Source organism: Ambystoma mexicanum, chromosome 6q (genome assembly GCF_040938575.1).
Source record: "Ambystoma mexicanum isolate Mex_15411 chromosome 6q, UKY_AmexF1_1, whole genome shotgun sequence".
Lineage (NCBI taxonomy): Eukaryota > Metazoa > Chordata > Amphibia > Caudata > Ambystomatidae > Ambystoma > Ambystoma mexicanum.
Window position 1 is genome coordinate 46,984,756 of NC_090937.1, and position 24,263 is coordinate 47,009,018.

At 47.0% G+C, this 24,263-nt stretch overlaps 1 non-coding gene across 1 annotated transcript; it reads right to left on the reverse strand.

Moving 5' to 3' along the window:
• Window positions 1-1,112: 1,112 nt before the first annotated feature.
• LOC138517068 (5S ribosomal RNA) lies at window positions 1,113-1,231 on the reverse strand. Its single transcript, XR_011282354.1, has one exon. It is a non-coding gene; the product is annotated as a 5S ribosomal RNA (ribosomal RNA).
• Window positions 1,232-24,263: the final 23,032 nt, after the last annotated feature.

The window sequence follows — 24,263 nt, forward strand, 5'->3', positions numbered from 1 at the left end:
AGTTTCTTACTGGGCAAAGGAGATCTGAAACGTCCTCTGTTTATGTTCATTGTATTTGTGAAGGGCAGGCCCCTGTCCTCTTTCCGTGATTGTGTTTGTTGTGGTTTGCAACCCACGTAATGTGAAGGCGTGGCTAATGGCTTCGCACCAGTTCGAGTTTAGTGATTAAAGAGAGTGCATCTTTCACTGACGTCTCCTGGTCTTATTTTAAATGTGACATCATTGCGAGTGTGCTTATACTAATGATAATACTGCAGTATCCGATTTAACAAGGCGGTGTGGTAAAAATGGAGGTAAAGTTGCAGTAATTCCCTTGACCACGTTACTACGAAAGTGCTGCATGGCTGTACTGCGAGTTATGTAGTAAGGTTAATTTAATGTTTGCACTCTAGCAAAAAGCTGCAGGTAAATCTTGGACCTTAACACCAAACCCTGGTGGATATGACACACAGTAATTCTGTTTGCTTTAAATCTGCCCAAAATCCCCATGGAGCACTCTGAACTGCAGAAATGGGGATTTACAACCCCTTACCTCCAATCGCATTCCTCTGGTAATGCCACTGGACCGAATGGCGGTAACAGTAACTGAGTTTGGTGGTAATTCCACAGGTTCACTGCTGTACTACTGCCAATCTCGTGATGAAGGCCTTGATACCTAGTGGTATTCTTTGCCTGGGAAAAACTAGAAACCTTTCTTGTCCATCACCCTTCTCTAGAGATTTATATTTTCCTATGACTAGCTCTGTTTCTTTTCTTTCATGTTCTTGCTTCACACTGATTTTTCCACTGCACTTGCTTGCAGCGAACATCCACTAATTTCTCTGAATGCCACTCTCAATGTAAATCGAAATGTTTACTCATAAAAGTAACTGCTCTGTATACAGCCACAGCACTCAATCACAGAATGTCTCTGAATGTTTACCCACAGGTAGCGCTGTATTTTATTGAGGCGAATTTCATCAATTCTGTGCTGCACTGTCCTTCAGCACATTCCATAATGCATTCATATTACTCTAATTCCTGCCTCACTCGTCAGGCTGTGACTCTCTTTATTTATGCATTCTACATAAGAGGTCATTTTGGTGGTGGCGATGGGTGTGCATTTTTTATTAAGCCTACAGCACCTGGTATTCCCAGGCGGTCTCCCATCCAGGTACTAACTAGGCCCGACACTGCTTAGCTTCCGAGATCAGACGAGATCGGGCGCATTCAGTGTGGTGTGGCCATAGGCCATGGATGTGCATTGTGCATGACAACGTGCATAAAACAAATCTATGCGTCTTGCCTGGAGTGATCTCAGGTACCTCCCAAAGTGCTGCAAGGGTCGGCAAGAGGAGTTAACTCTTATCACTGGAGAGGAGATGTTGGATAACCTGGTGGTACAACTGTTCCGAACAAGTCTGACATGTAACCCCCATCAATGTGACCAAGGGCACTATGGGAGTGGTGCCGGATAAACTACCAGCCCTGCAGGGCTAACACGATCAGGAGTGGACTGGCAACCAAAAGTGGCCCTGGAAATAATATTCAAAGTGGCCCCCTATTACACATTTTCAGCAAGCCCAACCCTTTTCCCATGGTAAAATTTGGAAATACCACACAAAAGAGGCCCATGGTGCAGAGGCCTACCGGGAAATCGCCAGACTTCCCTATAGGCCAGTTCACCCGTGAACACGATGGCTTGACAAGTCCAGTGACAACAGAGAAAGACCCAACCAAGTCCAAGAAAGACGTGCAGGCCACTATCTCTCCCAGAGACAGTGAGTGTATGTTTGCTGCCAAGAAGGCACTGTCAGGATGCGCCCTATGTCAAATCCTTCCCATTCATTCAGAAGTGAGTGTCAGGACAAGAATCAGTGCTTGAACAGTAAAAGACTGTTGCTTATACGGTCGTCTAGTCTCCCGCTTCATCTACGCCGTTCCCGGCCCCATAGATATAAGAGATACGGGTTTCCATGGCGACTCTGGCATCCATTACGCTCCTCCTACAATGTGTCATGTGGAGGGCGTGGAGTTTAATTCCCATGGCAACCTCTATAACACTTCCGGGTTGCTCACCTCGCTGCATCATCTCTTTTTTCTGTGTAAACTTTCGACTTGCTCCTGTTCCTTTGCCTCATACCCCTGTGATTCCTTGTGACCCAGACCGCTCTACTGACATCCCGCTTGTTTGCCGAATGGGATTTGTTTGCTTAACTGTGTACCAAACCCGGTCTGCTTTCTGACATTTTGCTTGCCTGCTGATTCGGAACTGCCCGCCTTCCTTTGTACCGAACCCGGTCTGCATTCTGACACTCCCGCTTGCCCGCTGATTTGGAATTCACCTACCTGGATTGCCAACCTTTCATCACTAATTCCATCTTGGAAGACACCAACAATACCCTAGTGTACTAAGAAAGCGCTGAACTTGAGACTGCCTGCATGCGCTGAAGTCGTTAGGCATCCTCGTGCCGGCGGGATAGAACTGGGACTAGAGACTGCCTCAAATCGTCTAGGTATCCTCGTGCCATCAGGTTAGGAATAGAATACACTGGGTGTATTGTTGGTGCAAGCCTATCATCAGAAAGGTTATTGGAAGTCTCTGCAACTGCTGTCTCTTATTCTTCGATCCTCAATCTTTGCCTTGTCTCATGTCATTGTTTATGTCTCATTAGATAGACTATGTACTACCATCCAGTCTTGTGCTCCGAACTGACTCAGAGCAGCCAGCAAGAGTTGTTGTTCACTCTGGTCAGTGCTTTGGTGTTACTTTACTTTACTCATTGCTTAGTCTGAGATTGACTTTCCAAGTAATTGGTCTTGTTCCTTTGCAGTGCCTGGTCATTTGTGTGGTGTTCCTTATCTTTCGACTAATAGATCCCTCTGTATTTTACCTTGTGTGTTCAGAGGGTGACATTGGTAGGAAGAATTTGACGGCTACACTACGGGTACAACCTCGAGTTCTACTACCTTGGATTCTGACATAATCAGAAGCCTTACATATAATGGACGCCAACGAGACCTTGACTGCATTAATGCAACTTGTGGTGGAGCTACTGTTACGTTCACCTGGTATCCACGGGGACACCACTCAGCCCTGGTTGGTTGTTATGCGCCTGGAACCCTCTCCCCAATCCCGGTTGCTGTCTTCGATGGAAGTCGAGCCTTGTTGTTGTGTTAGGTGTGCTCTCCGTCCTGCCTTCTTAGCAGGGGTGTGTAGTCTCCTGTGGGCGTGGGCGACCGAGTTACTTCACTGGTGCGTGCCCATTCAAGTATCTTTAAGGTAGGTTTTACTGCATCAGTCTTTGTGTTATACTGTTCTTGCCCTCCTTTCTTTTGTGGTTAATAATGTCTTTTCTTTCTCCCTAGGCATGCGGGAGATTCAGCGTGTCGTGCACGTTGGATTGAGCACCCGCCGGTAATGGATGGCGCAAGATGCGCACTGTTATCCGGTAAGTAATGCGCTATGCGCGGCACTGCTTTGCCTTGTATTTGCTAACCTGTGTTTTCTCTTTCTTTACAGGTCGCAATGTCCTTCTGTGGCGAGCGTGGTGTTCCGGAATGATGCCGGCTAGCCAGGTGAGATTCTCGTGATGTTCGTGGCTATATCAAGCCATGAGTATAACTTTTCTAATTTTGTCTTTCTCCCTCTCCTTTTCAGGTTGTTTCGTTTCGATAAGTATGCAGAGCCCAGAAGATGCAGTTCACTGGGTAGACGGCCCGCAGGTAAGCAGAATCTGGAACGAACGTCGGGCGGATGACAGGATGGAGTTCGCAGGTAAGATTCTATTAATGATGTTGTTCTTTCTCTCTCCTCTGCAGGTTCGTTGCGCCAAGGATTTCTGGTATCACTGGACACGGTGAGCGTTATGCTACAGACTGCAGAATAACGCAAAGCGTATTCTGTTGCTTGGGTGTGGTTTGAATAGCCTCCCAGGAAAGTAGTCCAGGTAAAGTAGTCCCAGGCCACCACACCCAAAACACTATACTGCATAGCTTAGTTCTTGGGAACTAGGCTATGTGGGTGCCTCCATGTTGACTGCAGGCCCAAGGAAAATAGTCCCCATTCAAAGATATTCTCCATACAGAATATGAGCCTGGCGCCAAAGGCACCAGGACTGACTCCAAGAGAGTCTTGGGAGAGGATGTAAGGCCTCCGAGGCCTTAATGGAGCACCGAACCCTGACCCTACCTGGCAGGGTGACTTGCCAGTGGGGGTTTGGGGTAGGGGTCGTGACAGCTACGTGTTGACATCCAAACAGCTCATGCTACGACGCAGGCTCTCATTGACGAGCTTCAGGCAAGAGTTCCAGCAGCTGCTCAGATCCCTAATTAAGCCATGTCTTCCGGTTCTGGGGAACCTGCGCCTTAACCTGCGGCCATTACCCCAGTATATATGGCAATGCAACATCCTCTAGCACCACTTGAACGGTTCCATGGGGATCCTAGGCTTTATCGCATGTTTCTGAATCAGTGCTGCTTGCACTTTCTGTACCGTCCCAATGCCTTTCCTGATTCCACTACCAAAGCCGCCTTTGTTCTTTCCATTTGGCTGGTACCACATCTGCCTGGGCTAATCCTCTGTTGGAGGCTGGTAGTCCTCTCTTGTTTCATTGCGATGCCTTGTTGGAAGCTATGAGTCGGGTATTTGACACACGATACAAAACCCAGGCTACCGAGTTGGAACTTTTGGGCTTGCAACAGGGTGACACCACTCTCCTTGCCTATGTTGCCAAGTTTAATCAGCTCGTCGCTGAAACAGGGTGGCCTAAGGATAAGAAAGCCTCCCTCTTCTATAAAGGTCTGTCAGATGCTCTCAAGGATACTCTTGCCACCATTCCGATGGTTCCGACAGCCTTCCATGAGCGTTTGGATCTTGTCCTACAGATTGATGCTCGTAGAGCAGAAAGAAAGGGAGAGAAGAGGCCTCAAATACCAGTCATCATACCACCAGCTCTGGTTTCTGCTAATCCTCCTGAGCCAATGCAGATAGGTGCCTTAAGGGGTCCTTTGACCCCTAGTAAAAGAGAGAGGAGACGGGCAGACAATCTATGCTTCTATTGTGACTCAGCAGAGCATTTCCTAAAGTTATGTCCAAAGAAACCCAAAAAATCGGGAAACGTGAAAATTCGGTAGTGGATGGGGTCCAGCTACCGAGTTTTATGCATATGGACTCCACCATGATGTCACCCATTACGATTCACGCTTCGTTTAAACACCCAACGTGTCCTGTCTGGTATGGTGAACCTGTATTGGATTGAGGGGCCATGGGTAACTACATTGATCTTTCTTTTGCCCGGGAAAACAATGTGCCTCTTGTCCCAAAAGACCGTCCTGAACTGGTAAATGCAGTAGATGTAGCACCTTGCTTTCACGGTTGGTTAGCAAGCAAACTGTGGCCTTGGTCATGACCTCCGATTCCGGACATACAGAAACCATCTCTTTTGACGTAATAACTGCACCTCAGTTCAGAATGATTCTGGGCTTACCATGGCTGACGTTACATAACCCAGCCAATGATTGGGTGACTGGGGAACTCTGTTTTTTGTCTACCTTTGCCTTATAAAACAAACCATACTCACTAATCCCTGCCGATCCTTGTTGGGGATCGCACTTACCGTGGGGGCGGTTTCCTCAGTGTCTTTGCCTCATGTATACAAGACTTACAAGGATGTCTTCCATCCCAAAGGCGCAGAAATGCTTCCACCTCATAGACCCTACGATTGCCCCATTGATATTTTTCCTGGTGCAAAAATACCAAATGGTAGGGTTTATTTGCTTACCCAGAAAGAGGATGGTATCCTGAAAGAATACATAGAAAAATCTTTAAGCACAGGTTTTAGCCGCCCATCACGGTCCCCAGCGGCTTCACCTTTGTTTTTTGTTCCAAAGAAAGAGGGGGATTTGCGTCCTTGCATAGATTACCGTTAACTTAATGTAATTACCATCTGTAACCAATACCCAATTCCTCTGATTTCAGTTTTTCTCGACCACTTGGGTACATCCAAAATCTTTACTAAATTAGATTTGAGAGGAGCTTACAATCTGGTACAGATGCATTCTGGTGATGAGTGGAAGACAGCCTTAAAAACCAAATACGGGTTTTTGAATATTGTGTCATGCCATTCGGGCTATGTAACGCCCCCGCCACTTTCCAACATTTCATCAATGATGTGTTCAAAGATATGTTGGATATTTATGTCATAGTATATCTAGACAACATTCTCATCTATTCTGATTATGAGTCGCATATCTTACACGTATCCTCCGTTTTGCAATGCGGTTGTATGCCAAATTGGAGAAATGTATTTTCCATGCCACCCCGGTGGAGTTTTTGGGCTATGATATTACTGATCGAGGTATACGAATGAGTAACGCCAAAGTACAGGCCATTCTGGATTGGCCGGTCCCTTCTACTTTGAAGCAACTCCAATCCTTTCTTGGTTTCACCAATTTTTACTGGTGTTTTAGCAAGTCATGGCAGCCCACCTGACTTCTCCTACTAGTTCTAAGAATTAATTTGCTTGGAATCATGCAGCACAGGATGCTTTTGACCTCGTTAAATCAGCCTTTACTACGGCCCCCAGTATTGTTACATCCTAATCCTGCTTTGTCTTATATAGTCGAAGCTGGTGCCTCCGATGTGGCAGTTGGTGCGATTCTTTCCTTGCTTTTAAAGAGGGTTACAGACAGCCTCCAGATTGGCTGCTGCTCCCCTGATCATGAAGCCAGCATTGCCGGAAGGCGTGAGCCGGCTGTGGACCTCTACCTAAAAGGACCTCGATAAAAGGACCTGTCTGCTGCTATTTCCTTCACCCTGTTCATCCTTTGCTTGTGTAGGGCTGGAGCCTCCCCATCTCTACGTGCTTCAGGAGCGACGAACAGACTGCAGACGTAACACCAGAGGTTTTCCGGGCCTTCATTAGTCCAGTTTTCCCTAACCAGGATCATCCATATCACTTTCAATCCAGTGCCTGCACCAGCTCAGTTGTGAGTGCCTAGTATCCAGCACTAGTTCGCCACCGAGAAATCACTGATTTCAAAATGGCCGTCCGCATCTTTACATACTGTTGCTAAGCAACACAATCCACATTACTGAAACCAGACAGCCTCCAGATTGGCTTTTGCTCCCCTGATCACGAAGCCAGCATTGCCGGAAGGCATGAGCCGGCTTTGGACCTCTACCTAAAAGGACCTCGATATAAGGACCTGTCTGCTGCTGTCCGCTGCAAGCCACGGAGGAGTGGGGCACAACTCCCGCACCTGGGCCCAGACACGCAGTCTGTCTATATTGAACCCTAAACTAAGGTAAGCGCCAGGCTCCTACATCCTACGGCGCATCTAGAGTCCCCTTACGATCGTCACCGTAGAGATCTGACTCCTCAAGTAACACTGTAATTTACTTGTGCATTGCTGCCCTGCACACGTTACACTATGCGATTACTCTCAGCATCTGCCCTATTGTCAACGCCCTTAATTCGTGACTTAGCTTAGTATAAACACTTGCCCCACTATGTGACTTATTACCATACCGATCACAGCACGTAGCTCTCGGTAGCCATGCCTAAGGATACTGCATTACCGAGTGTATCCTATGAATTTGACGAAATAATTGTTGTACCTACCTAGTCACGATACCAACACTGCAAGTAACAGAATGCCTACAGACCTAACTGTTAATCCATGCACACTAGCCTTTCTTTTATCTGTATGCCTAAATGCTAACAACTGGACTGGTACATTGCATATATATCTGCCCTGTTTACTTACTACACTCTCCCCACAATTTATATGCGTGCCCTATGTGCTAATCTTGTGTTTTTAAGCTATTGTTTACATACCGTGCCTAGCCTACTGCGTATGTGTATGCCCAAATACTAAGAGACAGACAGACCAACTGCATATACATTTGCTTTGTTTGCTAATTCTACCCTGCCTACTGCATATATACTTACCTTACGTGCCAACTCCTTCTATGCTTTAGCCTACTGCATATATTTCGGCTTTTCAGCGTACTGCCTATATGTATGCCCAAATGCTAACAATTTGACTGGCCCATTGCATAGATATGCACTGTTTGCGAAATTGCACCTAGCCTACGGTATATATATTTTCCCCACTTGCCAATTCTGGGCCTCTAACTACTACACTTACCCCTATATTTGTCACACTATGATTCTCCTTAAGCTTATCATTAATGCAATGTTAAGTCCATCCCTACTGGGACACCTACTAGCTGTACCACTCGTCCCATTACTCGCTAGAAAAAATGCACTGCCATACTATACCCACACCCCCCCCCCCGCACAAGCAATATTGCTCTCTGACGCCATCAAACCTACTCCATTCCTCCCTAAACTAATTCCAACCGGGGGAAATTACCACATAAAACTTATCAACTACAACAGTCCTTCCACACTCACCCCTAAGCAATGGATTGTACAAGCCGACCCCAAATCAACCTTGCCGTGGCATCCTTAGAAACTTAAGACTCGCCTCTAGGTTCACTATAATGGCACCTCTAGTCAACATCTATCAAGAGACTCTACCCAACCTTAACACACACCCTAATTCCTTGATGGATTTACCATGCGTTACTACCAGTAACGTGTTACCTAAAAAACTGAAACCAAAATGCAACAAACCATTGGCCCCTACGGTGCAACAAAACCCTCCAATCCCTACTAAACCTTCTCTGATCAAAGGCGCGCTTATAAATGCAAGATCTGTAGTTGCACACACAACTGACATTGCTGACCTAATCAAAAACAACGACCTCGACTTCCTAGCAGTTTCAGAATCTTGGCTTCATGCCACCGCAGGGCCTTCTCTGATGCTAGCCATCCCTGAATCCTACACTATCACCTGAGCAGACAGAGAAAATGGCAAAGGTGGTGGGGTTTCCTTCATAGCTCGATCCAACCTGGCACTGAGACCATCAACTTCCCTATCACTGAAATCGTGTAAACTGCTCACAGTCAAAATATCAACCTCATGCCAGTACCATAACCATCCACCTCATTATAGGCCTCTTGGCCCCCAGGAGACTTTGAGGAGGACATTAGCACACTGCTCTCGGATAAAACTAAACCAAAGTCACAAATCATTATACTTGGCGACTTCAACCTAGACCTATGTGACCCCCAACGACCAGTCTGCTAAATCTCTGGAAGAATCTCTAAATTAATTGAACTTCACACAAATAATTAACCAACCTACCCACACGAAAGGTGGAAGACTGGATTCGATGGCAGACCATAATTATGATATTGTAATCACTGCCATTGAACCTCAATCCTGGACTGACCACTCGTTCATCTCCTTTACCATTAATGCTAACCGTTCAACTCAAAAAACCGAGGGCATTGCGATGCCACTACTTACTAGAAACAAGCGTAACATTACAGCTGAAAAATTAGCCCAACTGCTGATCCCCATACTAAACACCAACAACTCTGAAGATTCTGAGTAACTAATAGAGCTCTTCAATAATACCATGACCACGGTTTTAGATGCCATTGCTCCACTGAAACTCCGTAAGAGCAAACCTAAAGATCACCTCAACACCTGGTATACACCACAATTGAAAGCTCTGAAGTCCGAACAAAGGAAATGCGAGACCACATGGAAAAACCTACCCTCTAAAGAGAACAAATAGTCTTAAAAATCTCTGCTCAATACAAAGCAGAGATTTAAAAAACTAAACAGGAAACATACAATGACAGTATCCAAAATGCCAGTTCCAGTATCAAGGAATTATTTGGAATCCTTAGAGAACTGAATTACCTATAGCTCCAGACGATTCTCATCAAAAAAACAAAACCTGGTGCACCAGCATCCAAAACGCCCTGGCTAATAAAAGCACTACTCTTCAAAAGAAAATGGACTCAAAGAGACTCAATATCAATCCCACTGACAAAGTCCAGAACCAGGACACCACTATCACTACTAATATTATACCTGAATTCAAATTTGCTCAAGTCACTAACATAGAGGTTGCTAAAATCATCAACTCACTGAAATCCTCACGGTGCCAAGGCGACATCTGACCGGCCCATATTATAAAAGATGCAGTTAGAGATCTCAACTCCTTCATTACCAGGCTAATAAATGCCTCCTTTAAATCATGCCAGGTTCCTACCAACCTAAAAGACGCATGGATACTACCTCTGCTTAAAAAAGCCTCGCTTGTCCCTACTATACAAACTAATTATAGGCCTATAACTACAGTCCCCTTCCTTCTCAAAATCATCGATAAAGCAGCTTTCCTACAAATTCAGTCCTACCTGGATCTTAACACAATCTTCTAAGACTTAGACAATCCGGATTTAGACCCCTCCATGGGACTGACTGAAACCGCATTACTAGATCTAAAAACGCAAATAGACATAATAAAAGGTAACAGACAATGCGCACTACTTCTACTATTAGACCTCTCTGCTGCCTTCTATTTGGTCGACCACAAAATACTGTGCAAGCACCTATCATCAGCAGCGAACTTCTCCCCTGAGGCTACAACCTGGATAAAATAATTCTTAAACAACAGAATGCCGAGAATATTTTCCCCCACAGATGCAGCCGACCCTATCCCTATCACCTGTGGAGTTCCTCAAGGCTCCTGTGTCTCCCCCACATTATACAATGTGTTTACCAAACCCCTATTCGACATCTTGGACCGTCTGGGTGTCATCTACACTAACTACGTAGATGACACCCAGACACTAATCCTACTATCTGGCAACTACGACTTGGACAATGACCGACTAAACAAATGTACCTCGTCATTCAGGCATGGATGGCCACTCATAGCCTGTGCCTGAATGACGATAAGACTGAAATCCTCATACTAGGCGCCCCTACGTACCTAAAAAAACTCAACCCCAAATACACCTTGTTCAATATAGATGGCAACTTGATCTTCATAGCCAAGGAAACAAAAACCTTAGGCTTCCACCTTGACTCCGCCTTAAACCTTAAGAAACAAGTTAATGCCACTGTGTCAGCTACCGCCTATACTTGCAAACTGATTCATGCATGCAAAAAAATATCTCTCTATCAACAGCCGAATGATCCTGGCACGTGCACTAATCCTGTCTAAACTTGACTACTGCAATGCTGTGTATGCAGGAGCCAACAAACAAGTACTAAACAAACTCCAAACACTGCAAAACAATGCAATAAGAACAGCACTGGGCATCCCAAGAAAGGACCACATTTATGAAATAAGAAGAAGACACAAATGGCTGTCTATCCAGGATAGAATCTGCTTTAAACTTGTCTCCTTGGCTCATAAATGTCTTCACAACCCCGCCACCAAATACCTCATAGACAAAAAAGCTCTAAAAACATCATCTTGAAAGGTGCTGGTGAGTGGACTCGACATTATCTTCCCACCCAATTAGCCTGCCATCTCTCATCACTCATGCCGTCTGTCATTCACATTTTCTTTGAACTTGGCCTTGCAGTAGCTTCTCGTCTCTGGGAATATATAGGAGTGTGAGCACTTGCTATCATCAGTCTGGTGCACCAAGCTCTTCATCTATTCTCATCATCAGCTAACATGATCAGAGACCGGGAATTTGCTCGCATTATAGCATTTATTCGTCTTTAATAAAGAAACTTGGCACCCATGAAGTTCTCTCTTTGCAACTTTAAAAAGGGGTGCCTTGGCTTCTCATGTGTACTGTTCTTTGCCTGCTGATAACCAATTCTTGGCTGCTTCCAGTCTTTGACATCAAGCCAGACAGCCTCTCTGATCTTGCTTCGAATTCAAGCCTATTCTTTGCTGCGACACACATAGCTTCCAATCCATCTTCCTTCATGGAGACTCTCTTACTAAAATATGTCATTGAATGTCCCGAACTCTACATACATATATGTTGGCGGCACCGCCTGCAGTCTATATACTACCACCAGCTTCTTCATCTGTCTCTGTACCTGGTCTGGCAATCCCTGACACAAAATATGATAGAATACAGGTGTCGATTTCCCCCACGTCTCTCGAGTTTCCAAAGACCACTGTTCCTGAAAATACTGAATGTAAGCAAGCAGATCCTCGCTTTCCTGCATCTTCCCTGTCATAATTGCGCCCATATCTGACATATCAGGATATTGTACTCTAAGCACTTTCGAGACTGCTGCTTTGCAATTATTAAATGGTGCCCCATAATGTGCTGTGTTCTGTGCTGTGACACTTGAGTATCCTGCTCTTGTCCAAATGTCGTCAGCCCGCTCCCCAAGAATAGCGGCTAGAAGACCCTTGATGCCCCCTATAGTTAACGTGTTTCCTCCTGTCTTTTTCTCTAATTCATAGATCCATTTCCCAGCGCCCAAAGTCAAACTCGGTAGCTTACATCTTAGATTATCCTATCCATCTGGGGCCACGGGATATACTCTGGTCTGGCCCCTCCTTTTTCTAACAAGGCAAATTGTGAAATCCCAAAATCGCAATCATCTTCCATCGTCTGCCTGTTCGTAGCAGGGACAATGGTTCCTGATTGACTTCTTCCTGGTAATGACCTCAGCCTGTTCAGATAGGGTGGCGAGTCCCCCCTGTCAGTAAGAGGTCACCTTTTAGGTCGCCCTGGATGCTCTGGCGCCCTTTCTTTAGGCAGGTCCAAATCTGACCACCTCACTTCCTTGCCTGGCTGAAAACATCCCTCAGGACCGCATGCACCATCACCCTCCGCCCCACAGAAGGTTTCCCTGTCTTCGTCTGACATATCTTGTCCCAAACTAGTGTGGCTATCATCCTTCTCATCTCTGTTTAGAGTCAGCATGTTCAAAGACAGGGCTCTCTGCTCCAGGCTAAACGGTCTCCCTCCTTGCCTTGTGACTGGGCACTTTCAGATCGATCATCATTCCCTTTATTTCTCAATTCAATCTTTGTCCACATCTCCTGATAAGCCTTCTCGATTCTGTCTCTGATGTTTCCTATCTCAAAATTCTCCTCTAGATTTACTCTAGAGAGTCCTGGCATCGGTTTTTGCAATGGGAGGAACTTTTCTATGTCCTCCCATTATACTACTGGACTCGGTTACATTATCTCTCGCTCAATGTGATCAATGTTGTGTGTCCTCTGTCTTCTTTTTTGTTCCATTTCCTCATCAAATTCTCTTTGTTTCTTTGCTTCCTCCCTAATACTTTCGTCTTCCAGTCTTTTCGCTTCTCTCATTTACCCTATGCATCTCATCACCTCTGCCTCTTTGCAATCTTTTATCTCTTAATTTCTGTTCTTCCTCTTCTTCTCTTTTCTTTTCTAGTCGGTCTCGTTCCTTGATTGTTCTCGGCCTATTGTCATATTTTCTTTGTTCTTCTGCTCTCTCATCTTATCTTAACTGTTCTTCTTGATACATTTGTTCCCTTTTAGACTCATCTTCTTTCATAGGTTTCTCTCGTTTCCTGTCTTTTTCATCATGCTTGTCTTGATCTTCCCCTTGCCGTACTTCCTCAATGCTCTTCCCATCAAGTTTGAGCAATATCTGACCACCCATCCATTTGTTCTGTTTGAGCGCTATCTCATCAGCTTTATCTTTTTCTCCTTTAGATCTCTTTATTTCTTGTTCTATATCTAGGGTCACACTTGGTCATTCACTTTGCTCTTTGTCCTCACTAACTTTAGAGATCATCATCTTTTTCTAGAGTCCTCTCTGGACTCTCATTACTGCTATACGCAAGCGGCTCATGTATCGGATTATTGTATTCTGTCGCTGCCTTCAGCTCTCTTGATGGATCCAATCTTTCATCTTTCGCACTATCGCCATTTACTTCAGGCACGGTAGGGAGAGCAAAGGAATCAACACCCCCTCTTCACACTGGTTAAGCATCCAGTCTTCAGGAGGCAGGTCTTCCCGTTTCTCCTGATACATTTTCCAAAGCTCTAAACTAGCTAACCTTTTTACTAACTTCTTGCCTGTGTGCACAGCGTGCAAGTATATGGTGATTTGTTGCAAAACTGCTTTTGACAGTGATCCCCCTTATGGTCATGGCATGAACGTTTTATCTGCCATGTCCTTAACCCATTCTGCACCATACTTCTTAAGCTTGGGTGCATGTTTTGGCAGTCGTCTGCATAGGTGCATGAGTAGTGTCACATCTTCCATCGTGACAAGTCACAATCGACTGTCAATACTTACCGTTCTTTTACACAGAATAGGCTTTTCAGAAAAACAATAAAATATGAGTGTGCACCAATCATCACGGCTCCAAACCTCTATGTCTTACTTTACTTCAATCTACCTTTTCAATCAATACCATTAGTCAACTAAATAAATAAATAATCAAACCTCAACCTTTTACCACAATCTATTATTTGTCGCTCTTCGACATTTCATCATGTCCTTAACACATACAACACATACAATATACAAACAGACAGACTCGCCGGCCCCAACAAATATCTCTTTTCAGCATTCCTCCCTACTTATTTCTGCTCCTAAAAATTACTCTGATCATAGTGTAAGTTATTTTCCTTAGAGAACCTTGTTCGCTCGCAGCCTAGGTATATCCACTTGTATTTTAAAATAACTTCTTCTAGGCGTCCCTGGACATAGGATTTATGGGCTTAATCTATGACGCTCCTCGTCCTTCACTTCTTGACGCTCTTCATCATTAACTAAATACCCCACCAACCCTAAGTTACTTTCTTCCCATTATCACTTTCCCCACTTAATTTACATACAACGTTTTCTGCCTCCTTTCTCAATCTACTCACCATATGCTTTTCAGCTCCTGACCCTCGGGATGGTCTCCTCCTCAACCAGCCACCGTAGCATTTGGTCCGCTCAGCTGCCTGTAGAAATCGGGAGGGGAATTCCATGAAAGAGGGGCCCATCCCACCTATCTCGTGTCTTGCAAGAACTTTTCTCTGACCGCTATTCACAGCAAGCCTCACGGTACTCCAGCTAAATGGTGGAGGACACCCGATATTCCGAGACCCTTAAAAGACTACTGGGTGGACAGATCTTAAACCATCCTACCTCTGCTATGTGAACCCATAGACGTGGGTCCTTTAAGCCGAGGTAGCAATACATAGAGATGGATGGGGATGCAGAACTTACTCATACATCAATAATCAAGCCAACTTCTGGAAATTGGAGAAACATAGTACTGTTTTATTTGAATGATATAAAACGGGGAGTTACAACGGACATCAATGGACGCCACAAAGCACGATCCTGGTGTATTTTATAAAAAACACAACTCTTATAGTCAACATTCATCATCAGAGACATCACACTATGTGGCAAACTACAAAAACCTACTTGAGGATGTGATAGGATTACAGGCAACATCTAAGTATACGTTCCATAATTACAGGGGTTGTGATTGGGTCTCTACCATCAGGTGGACAACTAAGCCCTCCTCTAGTGCAAGTCATCTTCATCATCACAAAATATATGACAATCCATTGGTTACACAAACTATAGGGCTCTCTGTTACGTGGCCCTATACAATTGGTTGACACACTTCTACCCCTCTGGAATATTCCACATGCTAGCAGCACACAGGCTGGTACCCCAGGTGCCTTTGGGCTGGTCTTTACCATAGCTTCCTACCTAATTAGCCTGACATCTATCATCACTCTTGCGGTCTGCCATTCAATTAAGGCTCTGAACTTGGCCTTGCAGAAGGTCTCTGTGCTTGAGAATAAAAGGGAGTGTGGCGTGGATTTATCCTCTGGTTTTGGTGTAGATCGACCAAAAGTCTATTTCAATATGACCATGTGACTGGAGACCATGTTTCCAAGCTTTTTGATGCATTTAATACTATTAAATGATGAACGCTTGACGCCTTCTGTGTTTTTTCATTCCACCTCAAACAGAAGTGTATTTCTTTCTCACGTTCATGTAGCTACTTGATAGACATCCAGGCACATGGTGGCCTCGACTCTTGGTGCGACACACTGAAAACCTTTCCATTAACGGGGTTCAATCTTTGCTAAAGTGCATCATGGAACATCCAGGTTCTATACATTCCTATGTATATACATTGGTGCATCGCCGCAATCTATTCACTACGTAGCCAGCCTCAAGATCACTTTGTCTACTTGCGTTACTGCATCACTTACTTACTGTACACGTGTAAAATTACTTTGTATTTTCTTCAGCATTTCTTTATATGAGCATCTTCATTTCGAGTCCAAAATGTTGCTCATGTTTAACACCTCCTCTTCAGATCTTATAGAATGTCTACATTCTTTCGTCTTGTGCATCTTTTCAGGGTGCGTCAGTTCTGTTCAGAATGACATCGCCAGTCTTCTTTCTCGCTGATTTTCACACACTCCAGAAGGCCATCATATCTTTGTTAATGCATATAGGGTTTTCTCAATGGATAGCTTGTTTCCAGGATTCTCTGCGGTACAGGCATCCTCACTGGTACTGCACGTGTCGCAATTTCCAGTTCCCAACATATAGGCAACATGGGGGTGGAGCTTTTGGTAGGGGCTTTTGACTCTTCCCCTACCTACTCGTCGAATTACAGTGACACCATCTCAAAATGCACAAGTTAGGATTTGAACAGTATAACTTTAAGCATTGACATAGTAAGAAGGCTTCCGTTCACTTCACTGATTGGAAGTCCATTTACAAAGCCTGCTTGTAATCATGCCTCCTAAGCTCTTTAAAATTCTGCCAGTACTAGATATTGGGCCTCATCACGAGTTGGGCCGTAACGCCCACGCTAATAGCGCTGGCGCTATCTGCCCTACCGCCAAACCCACCGGCGCTATTAGCGCCGGATCACAGATTTGACGGATTTGGAAATCCCCATGGCCCATTAAGCCCATTCGGGAATGCCCCATTCCCCATTGGGCTCAATGGGGAAATTTCGCGCTCCGTTCATACCGCTGGCGGATTTCCCACCGGCGGTATGAGCGTGAATTTTCGGCGGATTTCCCCCAGCTCAGAGCTGGGGAGAAATCCCCCAAAGCCCTGATTTGGCAGACCCTTAAATCCGGCGGTAACAGCGCTACTGTTGAATTTAAGGGTTACCGCCAAACTCATGATGAGGCCCTTTGAGTAATTTAGTTTATCTACTTGACCTAACAGAAATAGACTCGACCCAGAAACTGGTACGGGGATAAGAGACCAAAGTCCCTTAAGGGGTCTGGGTGACTCAATCCAAAATATGACAGACGGCACTGACCAAGAGAAGGGACCAAGGAAGACGAGGCTGCATGTGCGGAACAACTGATCTCCAGCCACACAATCGGCAGAAGTTGAAGGCAACGTTGATCGCACAGGGATCAGAATGGCCGTGAGCTATTTAGCTCCTGCTTGTAGCCTGGTATAGCTGTTCCCCAGCAACACAATCAGCAGAATTTGAAGTCAACATTGAATCCACAGGGATCAGAGTTGCTGGGGTCTATTTAGCTCCTGTGTGTAGCCTAGTTTAGCTTTACCAGGAACTACTTGTGACTCCTCTTAGCTGGTGTCATACAAACACAACTGTTTCACATTAACCCTTTGCATTTATGAATGTGTATACAGGTCCATTGGAGCACATTTATGCGATGTTAAAAGCATAATGGGACATTTATGATAGACAAAAAGCAGTCACGTGAATTCCATGAGGAAGTTAGATTTGCGACATGCTATGTACAGGCTCCTTGTTCTCAAGAGCGCAGCAGCTCCTACGTATAGGGTGCTGCCGGATATCCAGGAGCTGCTTTTAGCTTCTGCTCATCACATCTTTGCTTCGATTCCCTGGCACGATAATGAAATAATAAATTACCAAAGGGAAAGCTTGCTGGTCTGCAAGCGGACTGTGTTTCCAGTGCGGTGCTCCTCACACTGTCCCTGATGGGCAGATTTCCCAGGCACACTGACTGTGGGATGCTTCTTGGGGAACCCCAACAGAAAGAAGAATGCAGGAACCCCTAGAAGCAGAGGCAGTGGAAGGTAAAGAAATATTCATCACCTCTAAAGCAGACCGTGTACCCGGGCTGTGTGCCCATGAAACAGAAATATACTCCCAATGGGGAGTATGTGGGAGCCGACCTAAACTAACAGGGCGAGTACAAGGGACAATTTTCATAAGGGTAACAGGTGCAGAATGTAAATCTGTCTCTACCTACTAATGATCTTAGTGGTAATTGTTCTGTTTTCCCCATATTTTTCCCCCCTTTTCATTACTTTATTACACTAGTCACCTTCGGACCATGTGGTAATGCAGCAGCATAGGCAGAGCACTGCCGACCTAGTACCTTACAGATATCCCATGATAAGGCATCATGGGAAATCGCGAGAAGTAGTCTTGTCGGCATAGCTTCTCAGGCCAAGTGCGCCGTACACCGTATGTGTGTGGACTTCACAGAGTATGTCAAATAGCCTCAACATTGGTACAAGGCAGTTGGTTATATATCTCAATACACACACCACACTACATGCATTCAGGTGTTTCAAATACTGGTTTAGGATTAATGTATAGAAAAAATGGGTCTTTGGCATTTCCCTTTCCTGTGAGGTAATACATTTTTCTGTAACGTGGCGCCTGTAGATATAAGTGCACTTCATAGCACTCTTTGTAGGACATATTGTCAGTCTGCTAACATCCCACCGCCTTTCATAGACTTCAATGGACTCTCCCACCCAGGAAAGCTTTCCCTAAATGTAAGAAATGTAGTAGTTCCCAATGACTTTAATGTGGTCACCTGCTACTCAGCCGGCAAGCACACTGTTGCAGGTGAAATGAAGGTCTGATACTGCAGGTAAGAGAAGTGAACTTCTTTACTAAGTTCCAGTGACAAGGTCTATACATCAGGTAAGTCCAAAGGTAAGTAGGAAGGTACAAAGGAGACATCCACAGGCCTCCAGCACTCTCACAGGCTGCGTCACTCCAACTGACATTCATGAAACTTGCAGAGGCACCCGCACCACAACATTCCATCAGGCAGTCCCTCAAGCAAGCATTCATGCAGGACAAAGGCAGGGAACACAAGACACAATACACACCTGATTCCAGCCTTCAATGGGTTGAGAAGTGTGAGTTTGTGTCACAGACACTGAAGGGATGGAACAAGCTGGTTCAAACGTCCCGCTTCTTACACTGCTTGCCCCACGAACCGGATATGCATGATAAATGAGCCAGATGTCAGGGGCTACGCGGGGGTGCGCTAAAACGTACTCTTTGTGTCCACTCCAATTACACATGTTCTATGAGGCCGTTCCCCAGACACATCGTACACTCCAGTCTCGCGAGCATTTCGTAGCCTCAGAGGGCAGACTGCAATAGATCAGGCAGTGCCCTAGAAGGGCAGACTGCAATAGATCAGGCAGTGCCACCAGATTGACAGGATGTTTGGCACTGCTGCCACGCAGAGGCCACCCGGGCACGATGCAACAGTCTTTGAAATGTGTTACAACATATATCCAAGAATGTCAGTGTACTCTCCCTGGGGTTGAGTACAAGGGAAATGGTTCTGAGGCCTAGTGATAAGGTACAACCATCACCTCCTCCTCCCCATTATATCCATTGCCTCTGAGGTTTTCAAGGCACAACGTTCTTTCATCGTCAGGCATTTCAAAGCCTGCAGTTTAAACGTGTTTGACAGTTCATCGAATTTTTGGGGGTGGGGGTGGGGGGGAGAAAGGGCAGATAAATGGTTGGGGGTTGGTTATAGTTAAAACTAGTTGCAGGAGGAGGGTTTTTGGGGGGGGGTGTTAGATGCTGGCTTTCCGGAGGCCCAGCACGAGGAGCTGGCTCCGGTCCAGTAGGCCGCGTGGCCTGGAACGCGGCCAAGGCAGGAGCGCTGAAATGATCACACACACACGCTGGCATGTATTCGCCCGGAACTGCCTCCCTCTCCAGGGGGCGGGGCTTTTATTAAGCTGCCCTACGTCACCGCGTTGCGGGACGTAGGGCGGATGTAACATCCCTCCTTTATTTCAAAATAGCCTAACAAAACAAACATAAACAACATGCTCAACTATAAACTCCTGCCACTGCTGTTGGCTTAGCATACATAGTCATTCAGCCTCGCAGGCGGTCTCGTGGTCTCTCTCAGACTGTACCGCTTCGCTTGGGGGCTGTCCCCGCTCGGTTCGTAAGTCTGCTCACCTTCGCTGCATGTGTCCTCACCGCTGGACAGTCTCGGTGGTTGCCAGCTGCGATCCCCCGCGGGTTCCTCCTCGGGGTCTTGCGCCGGCACGTCGCTGCTTTGGTGCTCGTTGTCGTCGTGAGGCCCCTCGCAATCCGTCCAGAGGTGCTGGGGCACGGGCTTGAACCAGGAGGCGTTCCTTGTTACTTCCCGACCTCCCCGTGTGACGGTTATCATGGTCCCACGCCGGTTGCTGATGGTCCATGGCAGTTCCTCATACCTGGTGTCTAACTTGGATTTCGTGGGATTTCGCAACATGATGACTTGGTCGCCCACTCTGTGGTTTGAGGGCCTTGCTCTTCTCTTGGCGCTCATGTGAGCATTGGCCCGTGTTCTCCTCGCTTCCACGCGTGCATGGTCGACGTCGTCAGGGGTTCTGCTTGGATGATGGGGAATCGACGAGTTGATGATAGTACCGAACATAAGGTCTGCCGGTGGTATGCCCGTGGTGCTGTGGGGGGTGACCCGATAGTTCCTTAGGAACCGGAATAGGTCGATCCTCCACGGGCTGGCGTTTGCTTTAGATACTCGGAGTACCTTGTTCATGGTCCTCATGAATCGCTCGACGTCCCCATTAGCCTGCGGCCACCTTGGCATGATGTGGTGGTATTTGATGCCCAGTTCTTGTATGTATGACCTAAATTCCTCCCCTGTGAATGGGGGTCCATTGTCGCTTTTAATGGTCGTGGGCAGACCATGGGTGGCAAACATCTTTTCTATCACCGGGATGACCACTTCCGCGGCGGTGGACTCCAGTATCTCGACCTCTGGATAGCGTGAGTGATCATCGATTGCCACCAGTAGATGTAGACCCTCTCTGATTTTGCAAAAGTCAATGCTGATTGCTTCCCATCGTGCCCGGCCACGCTCGGCCGATAGGATCGGTTCTGGGTCTGGTGGTCCACTCGTTATTTGGCAGGGTAGACATGTGTTCACTAGGTCCTCAACACGATCGTCGATGTGAGGGAACCATACCCGGTGTCTGACCCGTGCCTTTGTTCTTGCCAGCCCTTGGTGTCCTTCATGTGCTAAGGCAACTATCCTGTCTTGCAGCCTTGGGGGTATGATGATGCGGTCACCCCTTAGCAGGAGCCCTCCCTCAGTGATTGAGAGGTCTTGTCGAACCGTGAACATGCCCGCTAGGAACTCCTTGGCCCCCTCGGTTCTGTTGCGTGTGTGCGACATGAAGTCTTTCCAGTTGCCTGACATAATGGCGTCTTTTACCAGATCGCAACAGGGGTCATTCTGGGTTTCTGTTGCAATGTCCTCAATGTTTATCGCTTTGGGCCTCATGGTGTGGACCACTTGACAAATGTGCTCCTCCGTTTCTTCGGCGACTAACACTTCCTGCTGGGTGGCTGGTCGTGGGTGTCTCGACAGGAAGTCCGCGGGGTTGCCGCTGCCCGGTTGGTAGACAAGTTCGAAATCATATTGCTGGAGGTGTAGCAGCCACTTGGTGATTCTGGCTGGTGGGTGTGCCGATGACCCAATGAAGATTGGTAGTAGGGGCTTGTGGTCGGTGATCGCCGTGAACTTGCGCCCATATAGGTACATGTGGAAGTGTCGACACCCCCATAAAACGGCGATTGCCTCCTTTTCTATATGGGAGTACCTTTGTTCCGTTGCTGTGAGCGCCCTGGATGCATATGCAATCGACCTTTTTGTGCCCTCTTTCGTGACCTGCATCAGGATTGCTCCAAGTCCGACTGGGCTGGCATCCACAAATAGTTCTGTCGGGAGGTCCGTGTCATAGTAGGCCATCTTGGTATCAGTTGACAGGGAGTCTTTTATGCTCTCAAATGCTTCCTGGCATTCGGGCCCCCAGTCCCACTTGGTGCTGGCCTTTGTTAGCTCCCGCAGCGGTTCGGATAGGGTTGCTAAGTTCCGAATGAATCTGCCACAGTAGGTGGCCATTCCCAGGAAACTGCGCACCTCGGTGGGAGTCGTGGGGGGGCTGGCAGCTTGTATGTCCGCCACTTTCTGGGGATCAGGTGATATGCCGGTGCGGTCGAACCTGTATCCAAAAAAGGTTATTTCTGGTTTTAGGAATTCGCACTTCTCTCGATGTATTGTGAGTCCGGCGCTTTCCAACCTGCCCAGTAGTGCCTTGAGTCTCACGATGTGTTCCTTGGTGTCCGGTGCATGTATTAGGATGTCATCGCTCACGTTCAATACCCCTGGTATGCCTGTGATGACCTCCTGGATGGTCTGTTAAAAGACCTTCGCGGCCGATGATATGCCGAAACTCAGGCGCTTGTACCTCCTCAGACCTAGGTGGGTTGAGAACGTGGTGATATAGCGCGACTCTCTGTGTAGCTTCAGCTGGTGGTACCCCGCCTTTAGGTCTACCTTTGAGAACACACACGATCCAGTGAGGCCAGTGATGATTTCATCAATTGTGGGTGTTATGTGTCGCTCTCTTTTTATGGCTGCATTGGGCAGGCGCATGTCAATGCAGATCCGAACTTTTCCTGGTTGTTTGGGCTTCCGGGTGACTACCATCGGGGAAACCCACGGTGTTGGTCCCGTGACTTCTTCAATAATACCAGCGGCTTCGAGTGACCTTAACTCCTTCTCAACTTGTTCCCTCATGTGGAAGGGTGTCCTTCGGTGTCTTACCGCGCGTGGTTGCACTGATTGATCAATATGCAGTTTGATGGTCTTTCCTTTGAGACAGCCTATCCCCCTCTGTAGCTTGGGGTGTTGCCTGAGGAAGTTCTCGACCTCGGATGTGTCGTCAATGTGGCATATGAATTTGACCACGCCCAGGTCTTCAGCCGCATCTCCGCTCAGCAGGCTTTCAATTCCCGCCTTGACAACATAGATCTTCGACCACAACTTCTGTTCGCCATGCTCAAGAGTGGTGCGGAACCTCCCGATGACTGGTAGAGGTTTCCGACTGCCGTAGGCAAATAGCCGAGTGTCTGTGGATTTTAGCTCAGGTCCTGGTACGAGGGTTTGGAAAACGGTGGTTGGCATGACGTTTACCGAGGCCCCCGTGTCAATGGTCATCTGTATGTCCTGGCCTTGTATGTTGACCATGCATTTTCGTCGCCTGGTGGTTCTTTTCGACGGTGCTGGCCCTTGGTTTAGTGTAGATACTAGGTACACCTTTCGGCCCTTTCCTTCGTTTTCCGTGCCTGCTGTTTGTCGTAGGGCTGAGAGGTCATCTCCCTCTTCTTCCGTCGAGGAGTTGACTACAGCAACTCTCCTCGCGCTGGCTTGTTTCTTTTTTTTCGATGACCCTTTTTCCTGGGATCCTTGTGGAGGCTGTAGTGGCGTGTTCACTGATCTGCACACTTTCGCGTAGTGGTCCTTCCTGCCACATGCTCCGCACGTGGTGCCTTGCGCCGGGCAGTTTCGCCTTCCGTGCCTTTGACCAGCACACCATCCACATTCAGCTGGTCCTGGTGCTCGAGGCTGCCACCTGTTCTGGGTATAACCGCTGCCACTTTCACTTCTCGCGGATTGTCTGTCTGAGATTTGAGCAACCATCGCTGTAGAAAGTGACGGCTGAAGTTTTTATAGGGTCACTTCCATGTTGGCGGCCCTGGAGTGGGCGAGCTCCCTCTGTCGACCCAGTTCCAGGATGCGTTGTAGGGGGATGCCCTTTTCACTGAGCACGAGACGCCTCAGCTTCTCCGAGTGAATTCCATTTATGATTTGCCTCCTTATCTCCCTTTCAGTGTTCGTAAACTCACACGACATGGCCAGCTTCCTCAGCCTCGTGTGGTAGGTGTCGAGAGTCTCATCGGTGGCCTGGATGGTCGTGCAAAAGATAAAGGTTTCATAGTCTGGATTTAGTTGCGGGAGAAAATGTGCTGTTAGCGCGTCCTTCGCACTCCGGTATGCGTCTTGGCCGTCATCGACATCCAGGGAGTTAAAGATGCGCAGCACCTCGTCGCCCACACTGAGGAGTAGATGAGCTTTCATCTTTCTGGAAGACGTGATGTCCTTACATTCCATGGCCATCTCAAACTTCTGTAGCCATAGCTGCCATCTGGGCCCACTGGACGATGGGTCTGTGAATGGGTCGAATGGTTGGATCAACCTCGACGAACTCCCCTGCGTGCGAGGCGGCGGTGACGCCATGGACAGGTTTGCCGCCATCCTGGACGGTGTTGAGGGTCCAGGGGTAGATGACCCAGTCGCCATGGTGTAGCGTGCGCTTGGTCAACGATACTCC